We start from the raw sequence: 22,656 nt of genomic DNA, 5'->3' as shown, positions 1-22,656 counted from the left end.
AACGTAGACCCAGTGAGAATCGCTGTAAAGGAAGGAGCAGTTTACCCAAACATTCCACAATACAGACTGACACCTGAAATAATTGCAAGAGTAACCCCTTTGATTGAGAAAATGATCCAGCAAGGAGTGTTAAGAGAAATATTGAGCAGTCCATGAGCCTATAATGGGACTGAAAAAGCCGAGTGGGAAATTCAGGATTGCCCAAGATTTGAGAAAGATTAACAAGATTGTTGTGTCATGTTGTCCCATTGTTCCAAATCCATCTGTGATTTTGTATCAGATTCCCCATGATGCAGAATGGTTCACAGTAATCGATTTGTGTCATGCTTTCTTTTCCATTCCGTTGCATCATGACAGCCAGCCGCTTTTTGCATTTCGGTTTGGAGAGCGTATTTTGGCATGGTGCCGAATCCCACAGGGGTACACATAGAGCCCTTCCATCTTTAATCAGTTGCTGAAGAAATCTCTGGAAAGTCTTAACATGCCCGAGAATTCAGTTTTGGTCCAATATATTGACGATCTATTAGTGGCGTCAAAGACTCGTGAGGCTTGTGAAACAGACACCATAGCTTTGCTGAATCATTTGGCTGATGGAGGACTGAAGGTATCTCTGACAAAATTACAATACTGTAAAAAAGAAGTACAATATTTGGGTCATACTATTGAAAAAGGGCTGAGAAAAGTAACCATAGATAGGATCAGAATCATTAGAGGAATGAGAGCTCCAATGACCCAAAGAGAGGTGAGAATGTTCCTAGGAATGGTTGGTTACTATCGTCAGTGGATAAGTAACTTTTCCCTGATTGCCAAACCATTGGTGAAATTGACAAAAAGTGAGGTTAAAGACCCCCTTGAACTGAACAAAGAAGAATTGGCAGCATTCAGACAACTGAAGAACAGTCTTTGTGAAGCCCCAGCTCTGGGGATGCCAGACTAGGAGAAAGAGTTTGAACTATACTGCAGTGAGAGAAACGGATGTGCACTCTCAGTGTTAATACAGAAACATGGAAGGCAAAGGAGACCAGTGGCATATTTCTCGTCAATGTTAGATCCAGTGGCGATAGGTCTGCCAGGATGTCTGAAAGCAGTAGCGGCTACATGCCGAAGCTTGGAGCAGAGTGAGGGAATCGTGATGGGGTATCCAGTAAGAGTGTTTGTACCTCACAGTGTGGCGATCCTTTTAACAAGGAGTCAAACACAGTTCATGTCACATAGTCGGCTGACTAAGTATGAGAAGGTCATTCTAGGTGCAACCAATGTGAATCTGGAAAGATGTGTGAATGTAAATCCAGCTACACTTTTGCCTGATGCAGAGAAAGTGGAGGTAAGAGAGGACGTTGATCATGATTGTCTGGATGTGCTTGACTACTGCATGAAACCTGGACCTGACATAAGAGATCTGCCACTGCCAGAAAGTGATTATGTGTTTTTTGTGGATGGATCCTGTCTGAGAACGGATGAAGGAGTGTTGAGCGCAGCATATGCAGTATGCACAGTTTCAGCAGTTATAGAAGCATCACTCTTGAAAGGAGTTAAATCTGCTCAAGAAGCAGAAATAGTGGCATTGACCAAGGCCTGCAAAATTGGGAGGAATGTGAGAGTGACTGTGATGACTGATAGCCAGTATGGCTTCGGAGTTGTCCACGACTTTGGCCAATTGTGGCTACAAAGAGGTTTCCTGACCTCAAGTGGAACTCCCATAAGGAATGCAGAAGTAGTTGGAAAATTGCTTGAGGCAATACAAATGCCCAAAGAACTGGCTGTGGTAAAATGTGCTGCTCATGGTCAAGGAAGTGATTACATCACTACCGGGAATCGATTCGCAAATGACATGGCTCTGTATTGTGCCTGAAACCAATATTCAATTAATCGGTCAAAGGAAAGGGAAATGTCTTCTTGCTCTGTAATGTTTACTAACGTTGTGGGAATATGGGAAGAAGTGAGACAGTTACAGGATGAAGCAGGTGATGAAGAAATGAAGCAGTGGGTAAAAGCAGGTTGTGCACCCAGGGAAAAGGATCATGTGTGGGTCTATCGGGATGGAAGACCAGTAATGCCTGATAGCATGATGTCAACCATGGCACGGATGTATCATGGCCAAGGACATCTGGGAAGGGATGCCATGAGAAGGGCTTTTAACCTCTTCAGTTCCCATGACGAGATAGTCTCGTCATGGAGCACGGTTGCGCTGTGCCCATGACGAGACTATCTCGTCATGAACCCCACCCACTAGTGCAACGCCCGGCACAGGAGGGGGAAAGGGCGTGGCACTGAAGGGGTTAAGCAGACCTGGTACAATGCAAAATTCAGGTTGATAGCAGAAAGTCTCTGTCAAAGATGCCTGATATGTCAGCAGTACAATCCAGGGAGGAAGACTGTGGTGAGTCTAGGCACCATAGGCCGGGAGGGAGGACCTTTCACTAGAATGCAGGTAGATTTCATTGAAATGCCCCCTTATAACAAGCTGAGGTATGTTTTGGTGGTAGTTTGTCTGTTCTCTAGGTGGGTGGAAGCATACCCAACCAGAAGAAATGATGGAATCACAGTGGCCAAACTCTTATTGAGGGAATTCATCCCAAGGTACGGGTTCCCAATAACCATAGAATCAGACAGAGGAGGACACTTCTACAATGAGATCATGAAATTGATTTGTGAAGCATTAGGTGTACAACATAAAAACTGCATTGTGCCTACCGACCAGAGGCTTCTGGTGTGGTCGAGCAAATGAATGGTACCATCAAAAACAGAATAGGGAAGATGTGTTTAGCCACAGGAATGAAATGGCCTGATGTCTTGCCTCTAGTTTTGATGACCATTAGGTCTACTCCAGACAGAACTACAGGTTTAAGTCCACACAAAATCATCATGGGACGCGCCATGAGACACGTGTTTGTACCCGTCAACAAGCTGATGACTATAACTGATGACATGATTTTGGATTACTGTAAAGGCCTGGCTGACGCAGTCCATTCTGTGTTTCACCAGGTTGGAGCAGATGCCACCACACTCGAAAAGAAACCAGCCCATGATTTGAGCCCAGGGGACTGGGTAAGAAAAAAAGTCCACAGAAGAGGAAATTGCCTGGTTCCGAGGTGGGGAAGGCCAAGGCAAGTCATCTTGACCACAACAACTGCTGTGAAGTGTGCTGGATTGAAAAACTGGATACATGCGAGTCACACTTTGAGAGTTCCAAATCCAGCATTGGAAAATAATATTTTGATGAATCAGAATCAAGTGATGAGTCTGGCAATGAGAATATAAAATCGAAAGAAAATCCTGAAAGGTGGGAAAGTGAGCCAAGACTAGTCCAAACTCCAAGAGAAGAAATTCTGAGGAAAAGATTGCAGATTTCAGATGGTTCAGATTCTGGAGGCGAACAGAACGCCAATGGTGAGCACAGAAAGAAGAAAAGAAAAGAAAAGAATATCCAGTCAGAGGTAACATTTACACCAAATGAGAGAGTAGGAGAAGTTCCACCTGAGAAAATATTGGAAAGAGAAGAAGGGGCAGTCACAGAGAGAGAGGGACAGATTGCGGAAAATCCCCGAGGAGGTGTAGGGAACTGCAACACACAGCTAGGTGAAGGGACAAGTAGCCAGCAGGAAGATTGCGTGCCGGAGACCCGAGGAGGGATAGAAGTAGGGCCAACACAAGAGGTGGAAAAAGAGACTGTTGAAAAGGAAAAACCGAACGAAACAGAATCTGAAGACAGTGAGACTGAAATACCAGAGGGTCGAGTTCTAAAAAAGAGAACTTGGATTGAGGAAAGAAACGGCAAAGACGGAAAAGCAAGAAGGAATGCTAAAGGAGATATTTGGCCAAACAAAATTAAGAAACTGAGATATCGATTGACACGAGTCAAACCCTCAGAAGCTGAACAAGTGAATGAAGTAACCAGTCAGCACTCAGAGAAAGAGGGAGAGACAGAAGTGTCTGAAGCGAACAAACGATCGAGAAAACCAAACCAGAAGTATAAGTCACCTGATTGGACGTATGTGGCACTGCCTGAACAAGGAGGAGAGGCAGATATTCAAGGAAATCCAGAGGAGACTTTACTGAGAGTGGTAAAGGAAGAAGAAACAGAGGAAATCCTGAGAGTTATCTTATCCGATATCGGAGAAGAAGCGGAAGATCAGGAAATTCTGTATGTGGATGATGAGAATGAAGTGAAAAACAACGAGAGACCAAGCTGAGAAATTTCAAACAGATCCTTGTAGAAAACCAGAGGATTGGATAAGAAATTGAAGTATTTGGATCACCTGATAAGGTTCTAGCTCTTGTAGGAAAGCTACAAGAGGCGGAGTAGAAGAGGCTAAGTCAAAAGACACGGTTAATTTTAACAAGATGGCTAACATAGATGATAACAAGAGTAGATGTACCTTTATGAGAAGATGGTGCAAGACATGTTGTTGTTGTACAGGATTATTAATGCTTCTTTGGAGCGTACTCGCTCTCTTGATCTCTTTCAAAGTAACTTTAGATACACTAGAAGGACATACAGAGAATATGACTAACATAGTGAAGTGTTCACAGAAAGTAATTCCAGTTAAAACAAGCACTGAGCACATGCACAAGGATAGGTCTATAACTGATTTTTCGAGCAATGTTTTTTCAAAATTATTGTATGAATATGTAAAAACGATGGACGTAAGGGATTGCTATGTTTGCATGCAATTACCTGCTTCTGTTTCAGAGGGGGTGACTTATCATCACCTCCCAGCAACTTATGGAATAACATGTAGCGTTTTAACTAGTATATTTTATCAAGTAGGGAAACTAGAGTATAATCTGTCTAATATAGATAACATTCTTGGACAATTGCCCATGAATAATGAATTAAAACCAGCTAAAGCTGCTAATGTATTAGGTGAGATTTTTATAGAAACTAACGAACTAACTTTAGAATATATTTTTAAGAACAATTTAACTTGCAGTTTGAAGATAGAAGAGAAAACATTCTTGGATATGGTTGAGGAGAGGAGATTGAAAATACACAAGAATGCAGAAGGACATAAAGAAGGGGAAAACATTTGGGAAATAGATGGGAAAAAGGAGACAAAAGGTGATGCTAGACCAACAATAGCTATTGATTCACCATAGAAGGGCAAATTATGCATTATGAGAGAAAGATCCCAATATGATTATTAATATATAGGGACAAGTGAGTGTCATGATACATATTTTATTGCATCTGGATGGGGATTTAGAAGCGGAGAAGACCCGGTTTTCCCTGGACTGTACTATATTTGTGGGAACAAGGCTTACTACAGGTTGCCCGACCATTGGTATGGCACATGTTATGTTGGCCTGGTCTTTCCAAAGATCTTTCACATGGATAGAGTAGAAAATAGTGGACCAAATAACCTACTAATGCGTAGCAGAAGAGAAACCTGGTTAGAAATTGTAGGTGATATTTTTGGAGCTTTGATACCAGCAGTTGGAATATCTTTGAATGCAAATAATATTCGGAAGTTGTCCCACTATAGTGGATCGCTTGTCAACAAGCACAGCTGGAGGATTTCTCTTGGTAAACACTGAACTGGTTGCCATGCGTGCTATGATTATGCAAAATTGACTTGCCCTTGATATCTTATTGGCAAAAGAGGGTGGAGTCTGTGGAATGCTGAAAGTTCAACATTGTTGCACTTACATTCCTGATGAAAGCAGAGATCAAAAAGTCTATATTAAGAATATTACAGAATTGCATGACGAAATAAAACCACTGGAGGTTGAAAGTATCTGGACTAGAATTAGTAATAAGATGGCTGCTATTAAAGCTTTCTTAAGTAAATTAGGTAGTACCATAATAGGGAAAATATTATTTCCATTAATATGTGTGATTTTCGTATTATTAATACTTAGGTTAGGATGTATGTGTTGTAGACATAGAAGAAATAAAAAGAAGGTTAAACGAGAAATTTACAAAAAGAAGGAAAAGAAACCAGAAAGAGATCTTAATGAAATAGAATTGGAGGAATGGAAGGAGAGTATGTATGACAAAACCAAAAGAGAAGATGAAAGGGAAACAGAATTTTAATTGAGAAATAAAACATTTCGAATTTCCGTAAAAGGGGAAATAAATTGATTTTTGTGGGTTTTGTTTGTGGTGATAAAATTACCAAAGGGGGGATTGATGGAGCGGGTAAAATGTTTTCTTTTTATATACCCAATCCATTTATATAAGTTTATATTAAAATGAATATTAATTAATTCTAATGATTAATAGAGTGATGTGATGATAATAAACCAACCTTATTAACCCAGAGAATACACGTGGGAATGCATTTGCATGGCTAAAAAAATAAGTGAACTAAGTTTGTACGCATATGAAAACGATAAGTGTTGCTTAGACAGTGTTTATGTGATTTGCGCTTAAATAAACCAGCATTAACGGCTTTGAATGTTGCATATGGCTAGATAAAAGCATACACATAAGGGTATTAGCAAGGGAATAACACTGTTTTAATCATTTCTATGTATTAATTACGATTTTGTGTTTCTTTGCTTAAAGTTGACTATTCTGGCCTACCAAAAGATGGCCGCCGACTGAATCCTAACTAAATTACATGACTTCATCATTTGAACAATGGAGAAAGGCGCCTGCACTGACTTCGTACGTGGCCTTTCTATGACCCGTCAAACCAGGCCCATGAAGACTACCCTGGGTGAGGTGCCAGTGTCCCTGAACGTGAAGCAATTGTTGCCAATGTGAAAAATGAACTACTAAAAGCCACCTATTTCCAATAGACTGATACTTTCTTGACCTGGCAACAGCCTTTCCCATACGCCTAAAGTTGTTCTTCGTCCACATGTGAAAATTTGAAAATGTTTCTTAATGTATTGAGATGTATTCGAATTCAGCCAATCAGTGGCCTGGGAATAAAGAAAATGTTACTGTTATATGTAATTTTTTGTATAAATATTAGTAGTCTAGAGAGGGAAATTACCCCTAGCTGATCGATGCTATTCTATGCGACACTCCATGCTGCTCTTCGCTAGAGATCCTTATGCTGACGGAAGAGGACAAGGTGTTCCCTGTCACTAACGGGCAGTTTATCCTACCTGGCATTGCTGTTTCCTGGTTGCTCTTCTGGATTCACGCTAGTGCCCGCAACCTCCAGCGTCTCCCTCCCGCCGCCGCACTTCCAGCCCTCGCGGCCGCAGTGTGCACGGAGACTACAGCCCCCAAGAACCCTTGCGGGGGAATCCCGCCAACGTCATCGCTATTGCGCACAGAGGCGCATAAATCAACTGCTAGCCTCGGCAGAGCGGGTGTTCCCTGTCACTAACGGGCAGTTTATCCTACCTGGCATTGCTGTTTCTTGGTTGCTCTTCTGGATTCACGCTAGTGCCCGCAACCTCCAGCGTCTCCCTGCCGCCGCCGCACTTCCAGCCCTCGCGGCCGCAGTGTGCACGGAGACTACAGCCCCCAAGAACCCTTGCGGGGGAATCCCGCCAACGTCATCGCTATTGCGCACAGAGGCGCATAAATCAACTGCCAGCCTCGGCAGAGCGGGTGTTCCCTGTCACTAACGGGCAGTTTATCCTACCTGGCATTGCTGTTTCCTGGTTGCTCTTCTGGATTCACGCTAGTGCCCGCAACCTCCAGCGTCTCCCTCCCGCCGCCGCACTTCCAGCCCTCGCGGCCGCAGTGTGCACGGAGACTACAGCCCCCAAGAACCCTTGCGGGGGAATCCCGCCAACGTCATCGCTATTGCGCACAGAGGCGCATAAATCAACTGCTAGCCTCGGCAGAGCGGGTGTTCCCTGTCACTAACGGGCAGTTTATCCTACCTGGCATTGCTGTTTCTTGGTTGCTCTTCTGGATTCACGCTAGTGCCCGCAACCTCCAGCGTCTCCCTGCCGCCGCCGCACTTCCAGCCCTCGCGGCCGCAGTGTGCACGGAGACTACAGCCCCCAAGAACCCTTGCGGGGGAATCCCGCCAACGTCATCGCTATTGCGCACAGAGGCGCATAAATCAACTGCTAGCCTCGGCAGAGCGGGTGTTCCCTGTCACTAACGGGCAGTTTATCCTACCTGGCATTGCTGTTTCCTGGTTGCTCTTCTGGATTCACGCTAGTGCCCGCAACCTCCAGCGTCTCCCTCCCGCCGCCGCACTTCCAGCCCTCGCGGCCGCAGTGTGCACGGAGACTACAGCCCCCAAGAACCCTTGCGGGGGAATCCCGCCAACGTCATTGCTATTGCGCACAGAGGCGCATAAATCAACTGCTAGCCCCCGCGTCGCGGGACCGCGCGCGGGTCGGCGCCGGGCGAAGCCCGGGCAAAGGGCGGGCCCTCTGTGGCCCTCAGTGGCCGAGGTCGGCCGGGCAGGGCTCTGTTATTCTCATATGTATGTTCTATCGCATGTACATTTCGGACAGCTATTGAAGGCGATAAAACGGTGAGAGTGATACAACCATTGACTGGTCGCATATATATTCCATTCTGACTGTTGATTCTCCATATATTGTTGGTTTATTTATTCGTTTATTGGTTGTCTTTGTTTCATTTTTTATTCATATATAAAATGACAGCAAAAAAACTACGCTCTGGAAGAGTTTTAGGGGGGAGGTCATGTATCAAAACTAGATCCAATCCCATGAGGAATAAATTTGAACATAGCTTACAATTGAAGGGACGGATGCAGCTGTTTAAATTATGGGAAAAACCAGAGAACAAACATAAGGAAGTTCCAGTCATCACTGACAATGAAATAATAACTATGACGGAACCGCCGTTAGAGGTAGCCTCCGATATTAACTTTATGTTAACTACAGAAAAGTCTCTTCCTCCCCATTCCTGATTAAAGATGTAGACATCCCAGCATGTTTCTCTAAAGGAGACAATTCAGTCCCTATGAAAGCAGATTCGAATTGTTTTCAGTTTAACACTCTTAAGGATACAGAAGATCAGGTGGAGGATATAAAAGAAATCTCTATCCCGTCTAGTATTGATCTAGAGTTGTGTGGTCGCTATATGAGTGAGAGGATTTTGAAACAGCCTGATCCTAGTATTTCTTTAAATGGAGCAACGCCTTCAGGATTACGGTTATATAGTAGTACTCCTTCTATTACATCTAATGATATCCTTTTATTGCAGAGTGATTTGAAATCTCCGCAATTTAATCTATCAGGTATTTGCTCTCTCACTGAACCTGAATATATAAAAAATGAAAAAACAATCTCTGACTCCCAGATAGCACTTGAACATTTACTGACCTCTATATTAGGTTTATTGGGTAAATTTGTTGGGAGCACTGACTGTATTCTGGACTCAGTTACTGAAATATTGAAAGTACTAACTGTTAAAAACGCTGTGAAAGGGTCATTTTTCCAATTGAACCCGTTGTCCAGAATGTTCTTGATAGTAACATTCCATTAAGAAAAAATGTACCAGTGGGGATGTCAGTAAAAGTAGACATTCATGAGCCCTCAACGACTTCTCCACCACTCTCTTCAAATTTGAGGAAAGAGTTGGAACCGACTCTGAAGGAAGAACAATTGGCAGTGGTTAATTTAACCGCTGGAAACAAACTTTATCCCATTTTTATTCAGGATAAAAAAGAACCTGAAGGCACCGCAGTGATTACGGGGACAGTAATAGAAAAAAGCAGAAAGAATAAAGGGAAAAATAGGAAACCAGTTCGCAAATATAAGAAGAAAAGACAGAGGCAAATTATTTTTCAAAAGCATGAAAATACAGAACTACTTGATGTTATAGAAACTCCAGAAAGTTTACTATTGGAGACTTCCCCTATAGAGGTTGCTGGTGGTCTCACCAACCCTATACTCGATGGTCCCCCTGATGTCAGCACTATGGATGGGGGAGTCCTATGTTCCGAGGCTGGTGGGATAGAACCTTCGGTACTAAGGGATGAAGTTTTAAGTAATATACCAACGGTAATAAGGGTACTTAATCCATCGGCATCTACTTTTTGGCCTTCAGCGAATGTGCCCACAAATTTAACTACTGTTTCACAAAAAACTTCTAACCCATGTGTGGATACCTTGTCACTGGATTTTCTCCCCTTATTTGATTCAGACCTTAATATGAACAGATCATGGTTGCTGAATTCCTTTAAGGACATTGAAAGCTTAAAACTTATTTTGTCAAGCGATATTGATTTGGTTTCAATAATAAGGTTTGAAAATGGGTTCGCGCATAAGGGTAAAATTCTGTTCAAAAATAATTGCAAATCTTGTCCTTCAACAAGCAGAAACATTCCAACGTAGAGGGATTGATGTGTTACCCTTTCTTAATAACGGAAGGCATACGTTTTTTAGAAAAGGAGTTTCAGAGCTGGGTTGTCGGCAAGAAGACCCGACCATCCATACTAAAGATCTAAAGATACGGGTCTCTAGAGGAAAGCGTATGGTTTCTCAGGTACTTCCTCCCCCTGAAAGTTTGGTTACTTCCTTAACAGACTGGAATTGGCTCCCAGGAATTTTATCTAGTAATACATCGAATAATTTAAGACCGCTTCTACATCTTTAACAGACAATTAAAAGTAATATCCTGGAATGCTGCAGGATTACATAATTCTCCTCAGAAGTTAGATTATCTATTCTCTTTGAATGCAGATGTGTTATGTATTCAGGAAACATGGTCCAAAGATTCCCCTTATGGGGGAAAGATTATTTTGTATTTGAGGCCGCCGCCTTACCTTCAAAAAAAGGACATGCGAAGGGAGGAATAGCCTGTTTTTTATCAAACTCATTACAATGGCAATTTTCCCATTATAAGGATACTAGTAATCTTTTTCAATCAATAACTATTAATAATCTAGCGTCCACAGGTAGACGGACTTCTCTCGTAATTCTAAATGCATATATTCCACCTGAAGATATCTTTAATACTGTCCTGAAGCGAATGTTTTCTTATGTAAAACAATTACTAGAGCTTGATCACCCCCATATATCTTACTTATGGGTGACCTAAATAGTAAAGTGTCCACCTCTAGTATAGATATGTTTAGATCTAAATTTAAGGAAGAAGCATATAATATACCCCAAGCAATCTTTCCTAGTAAAATAAAAACTAATAAAAGAGGAAAGATACTACTTGAAGAACTCAGTCATTTAGAGGGGTTAATTGTAAATGGTAGGATGCCTTCTGACACCCCAGCTAAGTTTACACACAGTTCTTATAGGGGTGAATCTATCTTGGACTATGTAATTACAGATTATGATTCATTTTCTTATGTTCAGGACATGATGATCTCCCAATCCTGCTTGAGCGATCATAATGTGATTAATATAATAGTCTCATTACAACCCCCAGATACTGAATCTTGGTCTATAATTAATAAAGGTGTTTCTATTCACAGCAAGTCTGGAAGGTGTTTCTGGGACCCTTCCTCTACGAAAGATGTACAAAAAATCCTTGCCCAAACCTTACTTGAATTAGATGATTGGCAGGGTAGGGAATTTTTATATTTTGAAATTTTTAAGGAAAAGCTTACTACGAGAGCTAAGAAAGTAAGAAAACCTAAGAAGTTACACCTCCCTCCTAGTTTATTACTTCCCCTAAATAAGGAAATAAATAAACTTGTAAGGCAACAGTACCTTATTAGAACTAAGGAAAAAGAGCATAAGATAGCCCTATTAAGAAGAAGGAGAGCTAGACTTAGAATAAAGTTAAAAAGAGAAAAAGAAGACTCTCTCTGGATTAGGTTAAGAGAGGCATTGGCATTTAATAACTCTAGAGAATTTTGGTCCCTAATAGGGAAAGGATGTGGGGTAAGAATTTCCCCTATCCCTATCTCTATTGCTGAAGATGTCTGGACATCATTTATTCTTAGTTTGTATGCCCCTAATAGTGTAGAGGGTGACAGCTGGGTCCCAGCCCTGAATAATCAGCCTAATATTGAGCTTCCGACTGAGAAAACCATTGCTTCAGTGATAAAGAGTATGAGTGCTTCTGGAGCTATGGGCCCGGATGAGCTGCCCATGTCTATAATAAAGCAAGACGTTAATTCCTGGAGTAGGATTCTCCTTCCACTATTTCATGCCTGCTTTTTATCAAGATCAGTTCCTAATTCTTGGAGGGGAAGTATATTAATCCCGATATTTAAAAAGGGAGAGAGGGATAATCCGGGGAATTATCGTCTAATAGCTCTATTGGACTCTATAGGGAAAATTTTTGCTAAATGTCTTCTGATTTTAATTTCTGAATGGATGGAACTAAATGATATTTTACCCTTGGAACAAACTGGTTTCCGTAAAGAGCATGGTACACTTGATAACTTAACAGCATTACAGGTGATTGTAGATAAATACGTACGTGTTCGTGGTGGTGGAATATATGAGGCATTCATTGATTTCTCCACAGCGTTCGATAAGGTGGACCGTCCAACGCTGTGGAGAAAGCTCGCTACTTTAGGCATGCCGTTACATTTACTAGATCTTGTAAAATCCCTTCACTCGAACACGTGGTGTAAGGTACTACAAGGCGGAGAAAGAGGTTTGTCTCAACCTATTCCTTCTCCTAATGGGCTGAAACAAGGGTGCATACTGGCCCCTATATTGTTTTCTCTTTATACGGCAGACCTTCCTTCTTCCATCTCAGTGTGCGACGGGATAGCCCCGATAATTGGAGGATCATCAGTATCAATGCTAATGTATGCAGATGATATCCTCATATTTGATTTAACCCCGAAGGGCTTATCTAACCGCTTACATGCATTAAATCAATTCGCAGTAGCAAATTACATGAAGATTAACGCTTCGAAAAGTAAAATCATGTGCATTTTTGGAAAGAAAAAATGTAGGTCTGAAAATTATAGATGGGCCATAGGCGGCCATAGTTTAGAGGTAGTTAAAACCTATACCTTTTTAGGTAAAATAATCTCTGCAAACCTCAGTGAGAAACCCCATACAGACCATAATGCGCGTAAAGCATTGGCTCATGGTATGGGGCTTTGCTCCTTGTATAAGGCTACAGGGAAGAGACATTTCACATTATTTTTGGATGTATTTAGGGCAAAGATTCCTGCAACCCTACTGTATGGGTTAGAATTAGTGGAGTTAAAACATTGGGGATTTTTACATAGAATGGAAGGAAAGATATTAAGAAGAATTACTTCTATTAACACAACTTGTTCTATATCCTCATGCAGATTGGAATTCGGACTCCGAAGTTGTTGGGTACAGGGGCTGATTGCCCTCGTAAGGTGGGTAGCTTGCTTAGCTAGAGGTAAAAAGAATTCCTTACGGGGAGCCATTAAAAATGAGCTTCTGCGCAATTTTAACAAGTTTTCCCCGTTAGTAAAAAACTTTAGAAAAGCAGTAACTCTGTTAGCGCCGGATGTAAGCACTTTGTTTTTACTTACTCCCTCTGAACTAAAGTCTAAATTAAAAAGTGCATCTTGGGAACTCAGTTATAAATTGGATATGATTGCCCAACAAGGAAAAACAGAAAGGCAACTTCTTTTAAATTCATACTTACCAAAGCTGGCACAACAATACCTTACATGGAATATCCCCCACAGAGTCCGTAGGTTGAGGTACCTCTTAAGACATGATTTGCTCCCACTAAATACCCTCTTAGCTAAATGGTATGGTGTATCACAGATGTGTAATCTTTGTCATAATGTGGTACAGGATCGTAATCACGTATTGTTTATTTGTCCCGCTTTACGCCCATTGCGTTATAAATGGTTGAAACCTATTTGTTTACAATTAGGGATTTTAAATGTAAATACCTTCTTCCATGCACTTTATTGTCCGCCAAATGAAATGTTCTGTTTTAAAGTTTTTAACTTTTTTAAAGGCTTTTTAGATATTTATTAAATAATATATAGAGAAATATTAGATAATTGTTTGACCAGTGAATATGATGTATTACTTTCTCATCCGTCCTTTTGTGATTTTATTGAATGTATTGTTGTATAATTGTGCGTTTATTTTATGTGGCCCTCTTAAGAGAGCCAAAACATAATAAACTTAAACTTGAACTTGAAGAGGACGGGACTTTAGGACTCTGATGAACTTTCTGAGGACCAGTTCTGATTTAGAAAACGACAATTAGCCAGAATAGGTAAATATGACAAAGATAATACTGCATTATTAGGATTTTATCCTGCATTTAATTAGATAAAGAAAATCATTATTTAAGAACTGTGTCGGGTGATTATTTTTTGAAATGTTTATTGATTAATGTAAGAGTTGAACGCGTCATTAAATTCACTATCAACTAAATGATCTAATCGACCTACGGATGGAGGAACTGTTAGGGTAATTCAGTAGAAGTGGTTTCCTCTATCCAAGTAAAGAACTGTAGTTCGGGATTTGAGATCCCTCTGTAGGCACGGATAGTTTGAGAGAATGAATGTTGGTGTTATGGGCCCCACCAGCTTGTGATATGTGTATGTGCGTGTGACCGAGAAATCATTCCGTCCGTGGAAGCAGGGGGAGATTTTGTGTTCCGAACTGCACCACTACCACTGCAATTACAATGCATCCACGCATCCCAGCTATTTAACATTGCGGATGGTGCTCCTGGCTGCAGCACTGTACGCAATGTTAAATAGCAATGATATGCATTTCCCTGTACTACGTGGCAGACACCACATGGTACCTGCCACGCAGTGCAGGGAAATGCAGGGGGGTACCGTGGGTACCCCCTGCACAGCTACACCCTCCCACAGGACGAGGGGGGCGCAGCAGCCCCCAAACCCAATCCCCGCCAGCCTTTCCATGGCGGCATTGCATCCACTGAAAGGTTGTTTTTCACCAACATTCTAATTTGATTGACGGTGCCTGCTAGGCACTGTCACCATTTTAGGCACCCTGCATTGTCTGCCAGGCAATCTGAACGATTGCCTTTGGCGGTGAAGTGGCAGAAGGACTTTGCGTCCGCAGCGGTACCCACCGCCATCCTAATTTCATAATTGGTACATAATTGATTCCATGTGGGAATTATTGTGTTTTTTTTAGCATTGTTTTTATTTCTGATGATCTGATGTTTCATATGAACTGGTGTTGATTATTAAAAAATATATATATTTGACATGATGATAAGTGCTTCAAACATGTTAAGTGAAATGTGGTGCTGAATAAGTATGGAAGTGAATATTTGTGGTGTATGAAGTAACAATTTCGGAACAGTTTTCCAAAAGGTACATATACTTTTATACTTGTATTATCGGGTGCTCCAACCTTTTGGATTTAAGAGCCCCCTCTCCTTGTTTTCAAAAATTTACCATGACTAATACTCAAACACCAGAAATTACTCTACAACCATGAAAACACTTTAGTTCAGAAGAAAAGTCAAATGAAGCTTCAAGTAAAATGTTAGCTGAACCAGAAGATCTGGACGCCGACGAGGAAGGGTGTAGTGATTCCAGTTTCATTGATGCATTTGAAAATTTGAGCAAGGATCTAAAACAAAAAATATGGTCCAGGTACAAGAGGATGGTGCTCAAAAGACTTTAAAAACTTCAGAACAGTTATGTGTCCACATTGTTAAAGAGAGTACATCATTGCAGATTGTCTAAACTAGACCATTTCCGTACTATTGTTGTACAAAAACTTGACAGTCTGGAGAACAAAACGCAAGTTTTTAAAGGGCCAGAAAAAGCAACTTTGGAGTTCTGGAAGCCACAGTCTGAAAATGTTAATTTATTTTGCGACGTCCAGCGCCAAAGGTTGCAATCATTTTATACCAGGCCACAAGACACCACAAAGATCTTCGCTGAGGAGCTGCAACAAGCAACTACTGTTGAGCATGAACTGGAGCCTGTAGAAGGAAATAGACAATGATTTTCCAGCTGACTAATTTAATGAATTTCTTTCTAGAATCACTGCAAGACTTTCTCTATAATGGTCACATTTCATTTTTTTCTTCTGGCCAGAATATGTGCTGCTGAATGGACTAAATACTGTTCAAAATATTAATTAGCACACTGTGCTTCCCTTTCTCATACTTAAAGCTATTTATTTCTGTGGATGGGAAATGGATTGAGCTTTATACAAGTAATTATCCTCTGATGGATGCCTTTTTGTAAATCCAGTCAGTCAGTCAAAAATCTTTATTTTGGCCACTTGGGCCATAAAAGCACATATAAAGAATAATACAATATATACAATTTTTGGCGACATAATTTAAGATATCTAAAAAATAAACAACACAATTTAATTTACTGGTCTAACAAAGATCACAAAGTGCAAAAGTACATCTCTTCAAGGGATCCCCAAACTTGATCCTAATTTGTATATGTATTCCTGAAGCTACTACTTCTTTTCCCTCCTTTGCGGAGCAATGAAAGATGAGTGTGGGATCGAGTGATCAGTTTTAACCATAACATTGTTTCTATCAAATAAAAAAGATAGCTTAGAATATCTTAAGAAAAAAGGCACAGACATAGTGCACATATATTGGAAAAGGTGGCCAGGAACAATATTAATTTCCCACTCTTGCTGGAGAATAAAGTGACTGTGCAGTGTCAAGAAGTTAATTTTTCCCAGAGATTGGTTCAGTCAAACAAGATATCTTAAAGGGAGACAAGCGTAGTACACTTAGTTAGCAGGAAGGTTACCAGGTGCAATCTTATGTGAGCAAACGCATATTGCACTGGATAGCTAGCAATTGACCAAGAGCAGTGACAGATAAAACATGGGATTAATATTAAAATAATCCTATAAAAGCTAATTATGTACCAAAAAATAAAAAAATAGGAATGGGGAAACGCGCCTGACCTCAAAGATCATCGGTAACTAGTAAAGGGCGTTAAAATAACCCTTTTTCGTGATAGCACTACGAATATGCCACATAAAGTATAGAAAACGTGAGATGGAAAACACGATGGGCATTTGGGTGTCATACTTTAATAGTCTCAGAACAATTTCTGAGCCCCATGTTCCTTCACAGCTGGACCAGCCAGAGGGACCTTGGCCTCCTATAGGCATCTTAAAAGAAAAGTATGTGCACTTCGGTTTCCTTCACATACAGGGCAATCCCGACTGCGGTTGCCCAACCAGTTGGTGGTGAACGATCGCAGTGGAAGTGTCCCGTGTCTGAACTGGAAGTATAACTTCTTTGCAAGTAGTGGTTGGATATCATCCAGTGCTGGTTCAAGCCGATATTCTAGTTTTGCTTCCATAAACCTTTGTGGTAGGTGCCCTGAGGAGATCCTCCATAACTGGGTCTGTTTTAACTCTCTATAATTCTCAATTAGTGCTTTTCTGGGAGTCCCAATACTAGAATCTTCGACTGAACTCCACAGATTTACCCTCCCCAAATTCTGGCACGCTTTGTTTATGTACACCAGCCAGGGCAATTTTCCCGCACCGTGCATGCTCATGACCTCCCTTAGTTCGTCTCTATAAGGGGCAAGCTCTGGGGTACTCCACGGACGTCGCCAGAATAAAAGTGGTCTTAAAGCTATCTCATCTGCTATAGGGCTAATCCCAAAATCCAGCCTAAGGGGGATTAGAGGGGAGCTAACAGGAAGTCATAAGAGCTGCCTGATAAAGGAATTCTCTATTTGATGATAGAAGGGTACTGGGGCAGTGGCCCCAGAATTCTGCCCCATACAGAGTAGCTCCCCTAGCCTGAATCTTATAAAGTTCAACCGCTGGACCTATTACTTTGTGGGAGCATTTATTGTAGACCTTTAGAATACCCCCCAATGCCTGGGCCAGTTTTAGGTTAGCTTTTTTTTATTTGGGCCCCCCAGTCCATTTTCCCGAGATATTCGAAGACCGACACCCTCTGTAGGGCCATGCCATCTAAACAGGGGTTTGGACGAGTGAGATTTTTTGCATTGAAAGCCATGTATTTGGTTTTCTGTAAATTAATCTCCAAACCCCTGTTTTTACAGAAGGCATAGTGCATCAAGGACCGTTTGCATACCCATAAGGGATTTTGAGAGTAAGAGGGTGTCGTCTGCAAACATCAGGGCGGGTATCTTACGGTTTGCTAGCCGGGGTGCATCAATATATTTTCCTGCCATCAAGAACTCTATTAAACCGTTTATAAAAAGGGAGAAGTTAGTTGGGGCCAGGATGCAACCTTGGCGTACGCCTTTTTCAACTGGGAAGGGGGCTGAGAGCTCTCAGTTTTTGCCATACCTTATTTGAGCATAGTTGCCTTGATGGAGGCGTTTCATCTTGTGGCAAAGGTAATCTGGAGCCCCTAATTCCATTAATATCTCCCACAATGTATCCCTCGGAACTAAATCAAAAGCAGATTTAAGGTCCACAAAAATGAGATAGAGGATGCACCCTCCATGGTCACAGTTTACCAAAACAAGAGTTGCAATCTAAAAATGTGATCGATGGTAGAGATCTTGGCCCTAAACCCAGCTTTTGAGGGGTGTGAGTACATTATGTTCTTCTATCCAGGCCTGTAGGCGGCCAAGGATAGCACGTACATAGATTTTCTGGTTTACGTCAATTAGGCTAATGGGGCGGTAGTTTGCTGGGCTCAGCGGGGAGCCCTTTTTATAAATAGGAATCATTTCTGCACCGGCCCAGGTTAAGGGAATCGCCATGCCCTGAAGGATGGCATTAAACAGAGTACACAAGAAAGGGGTCCAGACAGAGGATTCAGAGCGAAAGAGGTCGCCAGGGATCTTATCCAACCCTGGCGCCTTAGCTGGAAGGATCTTGCCCAGAGCTTCAGCAATCTCCTTAAGAGTGAACGGGGTATCTCTTTTTGGTGGTTCTGGGTGGAAAGGGGTTACTACCACTGGCCCAACTTTATTCTCGGTCATTTCATATAGGGATTTATAGTGGGCTCTCCAAACTTCCTCCCCTATATTTGCTGATATAGCTGATATACCCTCAGTTGTTCCGGTGTTTTCATCAGATTCCAGAAAGCCCGCATATCGTGGCTTTCCAGCGCGGTTCTTAGATTGACTTATTTTTCACACTTCCAATTGCTTCTAGCTTTAGCTATAGGTAATTTATAAATTGCCCTGGTTTCCTTGATTTGTAGTCTATTATTTCGCTTAATGGCAACTAGGAGCTCTGAATTAGCTGTTCTACAATGCTTGTTGTACCATGAATGATGTGGATTTCTGTTCAACCTTGCCTTTCTACTAGTAGCAAAAAATGGAGCCAGAGTGGATAGCATGTCTTGATGATTGTTGGAAACTATAGTCCGGGAAGTTGTGATATCAGTCGATTCTGAGTGGAGATGGGCTACAGTGAGTAGGGGAATGATTTTTTGGTATAAAGAGGCAAGCTTGGTCTGTTATTGCAAGGGTTCCTCCCAACGAATTCTCCTGCCTCCATTAGCCTGTATAAGTCCAGGAATGGGTTGTAAGCTTCCACCTAGAGCGCTTCTGTCACATGGGGGGATACATCTAGTTTGAGGGCGTTGTGGTCGATCTTGTGACGGGGAGTGATCCTAAAATCTAGGCCCTTATGCCACGATTTAATGTCCACTAGGATGTAGTCTATGATTGATTCATGCCCTGGTCTATTATATGTATGCTTCCTCGGGCTATCTGATGTTAAACGGCCGTTGCATGCCCTTAATGAATGACTTAATGTAAGTGCATGCATCTGTAAAGCCAACAGGGTCCAAGCCCGTATGGGTGGGTTTTTGGACTCTGGAATGGCCCAAACTGAATCCTCCCCACTTGAGATACTATTGGGGAGACTAATCAAGGGTTCGAATTGACAATTGAAGCCCCCTCCTATGATTATACAATAGTTGTCCGGTATTATTAGAAGGAAAGTGGACAGTATGTCAAGGATGTTGGAAGTTTGGCCATAAATAACCGGGCGTGAATAGACATTAATCAGAGCAATTTTGTTTTTTGATGTGAAAGTTAGAGAAATGCAGAGAATATCACGAGATGGGGTTTCTATCTGTTTGACCTCACAGCCAAGGTACACACCAACCCAGATGGTTAGACCCCCGAAGGGCCTACCCCTTTTCCCCATCAGCTAAAATGCTATAGGACGCATATCCCACTCTATGTGTTGCCTCTCTAGCCCAGGTTTCCTGGAACATGCATAACCCATGTTGGTCAATGAATACCCCCCAATCTGGTAAATCCAGTTGTGAGGTGAGTCCTGCTATGTTCCAGGATAATAGTTGCAAACCAGCTAAGTCCGTCTCGTTTGCTACATGGGTGGGGGCCTGTAAACTAGGACTTGAGTGCAAACGTTGTGGAATATTTGTCCCCATTTTGTCCAGCGCCCCTTGATCGTAGCCTGAGTCGCTAATACTCGTTGCTGTCAAGGGATGCTTTGCGATGGGGGTTGTGGTCGGATTGTTTGTCTTCGGGTTGTATTGGGGTTGGTCGGGGATTGAATGGCCCTTGTGAACTAATTCCAGAGTTGCACTTGTTAGATCCCTTGCTTTCCCCCCCACATCCCTGTGAGAAGTTGGCCTGGTATATGCTGTCCACTAATTATAGTGGGATCATTGTACCAGTCCAAACCACCCCTTAGAGATGAAAGGTTAAAGACAACCTTAATTGAAAGCAATCCTAGTGGTAGCTATGGAGAGCAGCCTTCAGGCTAAGTCTTGGAGGAATGTAAAGCAGCTTGTTTTACCAGTCTATAATCTCTTGAATGATCAAATGAAGGGAGAACCACACCAGGTATATATATAAAATATGTATTTATTACTAAACACACCCTGCTAGTCTCTTTATGAGGCTAGTGGTCAAGGCACATATGTTACACTTAATATATCACAGTAAATTAGCACAATATACAATAGGACCTAGGGGCGAACCAAACCATATCTTAAGAAAGTGGTATAAGAACCACGACTTGACTAGACACAAGGCCTAGAGCCTGTAGAATCACTGGGACCCCAAGGTACCACCCAAGGTAGTAACACAGGGGACCCACGGGGGACATGTGCAGCGTGAGAACACAGCTGCGAGCTCTGTTAGCTTCTATAGATGGAATTTTAAAGGTTAAGGACACTTAGAGGTGGACTTGGAACAAACCCTTTTGGACTTAGATGGTTCTAGGGCCAACACCCACGGGAGCACTGGAGTACTCGTGTTACCTGACCCAGGGAAGCCGGGTGTATAGGTGTCAAATGGTGTCGGGCGTCTTCGTCGATTTCAATGGCAAGATGCAGAAAAGTGCTGCTGCCGGGAAGATCTACTAAATTTGAGTTTATTTGTTTGGACTTGATAGAGCCAGTCTCTTGGTCTGGGGAGGCTATTTTGGTGACAAGAGGTGGTATTTACAAGACTAAATATTTAGTTATCGCCATCTCCTTGTGGATTAGCTCAACTTTGCCCACCCAATTATCAACCAATAATGACAGATTGTCGACCCGGTCAGTTAAGGTCTTAAGTTCCTCCTTTATGATAGTCCTAAACTGAAAATGGAGGTCCATCACCATATTTTTCACCCAGGATGGTTGTTCATGGTTAGCCTGCGATGTATCCCCTGTTCCTTCTGCCCCTGTTATGCTGTTCTTTGCTCTGTTCGCAGTTTGTTTTTTCTGCTTTGGACCAGAAGTAGTCCCTTTTTTGGGGGGATGCTCGCGAAGGATGACTCGGTGTTGGATGCTGCACAGACTTTTGCGCGTGTCCTTGGGGGTTCAGGTGTTAAATCCAGTGTTAGCGGTATGAGCGGGGACAAACTGCCATGTTCCTGAGAGGTAGAATAGGGGGCAATAACTGGAGTTAATGAGAGACGCCTTTCTGTCCGCTCTATCTCCGCGGCTACAGTTCCTATTGCTCTTTGCAGCATTTTATCTATTGAAGTGGGTTGTGATGGCAATGCAGGTTGGGGGGGGCAACAGTTTTTCTTGGTTTACCCATAATTGCGAATGACAGTGATTCAGGGAGTGCTTAGAAATTAGTGCTGTTTACCTCTGTAGCCAATCCCAAGGCCTAAAGTTAGCAGCTTCACACCTCTATTGGTTAGATTTTAAGTTTATGAATGTTACTGTCAACGAAGGAATCTGAGAGGAGATTGATCACTAGTGCCAAGTTGCCCTTAGTTTGCGTTTTAACAGTAGTGCACTACGCAGATGGATGACACTAACCTTGAGTGGGTAATCTAATGAAAGAAATGTCCTGGAGGGTCCGTAATCCGAACCAAGGGGTGTGGCCCAGCCCAGGCTCATCCGGGCTCTGACAGGCGCAGATGGGCCTGCCCTTGGTTTTTGTAAAGCACTACAGGATATATTTAAAATAAAATCGTTACACATTAAATTACTTTTTTCAGTCTCCCCAATAATTAAGTGTTTCTCTCTGGCATTCTCTAGTCTTTATTAGGGTAAATTCGCAGCCATGTTCCCACTTTATGGCGCATTCTCTCTGGGATTCGGCGTGGGCTTTGGTTATCTCTCCTCAACACGAGTCATGGCCATACATAGTTCTTCAACCTTCCTAGTGAACTTTTGGAAGGCTGCATGAAGAAAAAAAACACATGCCGCACTGGAAAGAACTCAATACGAACAAGCATTGGCATAGCCAATAGGTCTCGCCTTTGAGACCTTATAAGTGTTTAGCCATGCAACAGTTGCATAACTAAATACGTATAAGGTCCCAAAAGCGAGACCTATTGGCTATGCAAAGCGGCCATGCGAAAGTGAAAGTGATCGCGATCACGATCAAACATCAAAGCGGCCGTGCGGCCGCGAAAGTGAATGTAATCACGGTAAAGCGCGGCGCGCGCGCCCGCGCACATGCACTGTAGCTCTAGGCTGGCCTGGTAGCACTT

The 22,656-nt window shown here is 42.2% G+C and overlaps 1 pseudogene; it reads left to right on the top strand.

Annotated features, from left to right (window-relative positions):
• Nucleotides 1-15,204: 15,204 nt before the first annotated feature.
• Nucleotides 15,205-15,762, top strand: LOC146785046 (synaptonemal complex protein 2-like; annotated as a pseudogene).
• Nucleotides 15,763-22,656: the final 6,894 nt, after the last annotated feature.

The sequence above is a fragment of the Triturus cristatus genome, chromosome 11, assembly GCF_964204655.1.
Source record: "Triturus cristatus chromosome 11, aTriCri1.1, whole genome shotgun sequence".
In the NCBI taxonomy this organism is placed as follows: Eukaryota; Metazoa; Chordata; class Amphibia; order Caudata; family Salamandridae; genus Triturus; species Triturus cristatus.
Note: the sequence above shows the minus strand (reverse complement) of the source record. Positions and strands in the feature narration are given on the sequence as shown.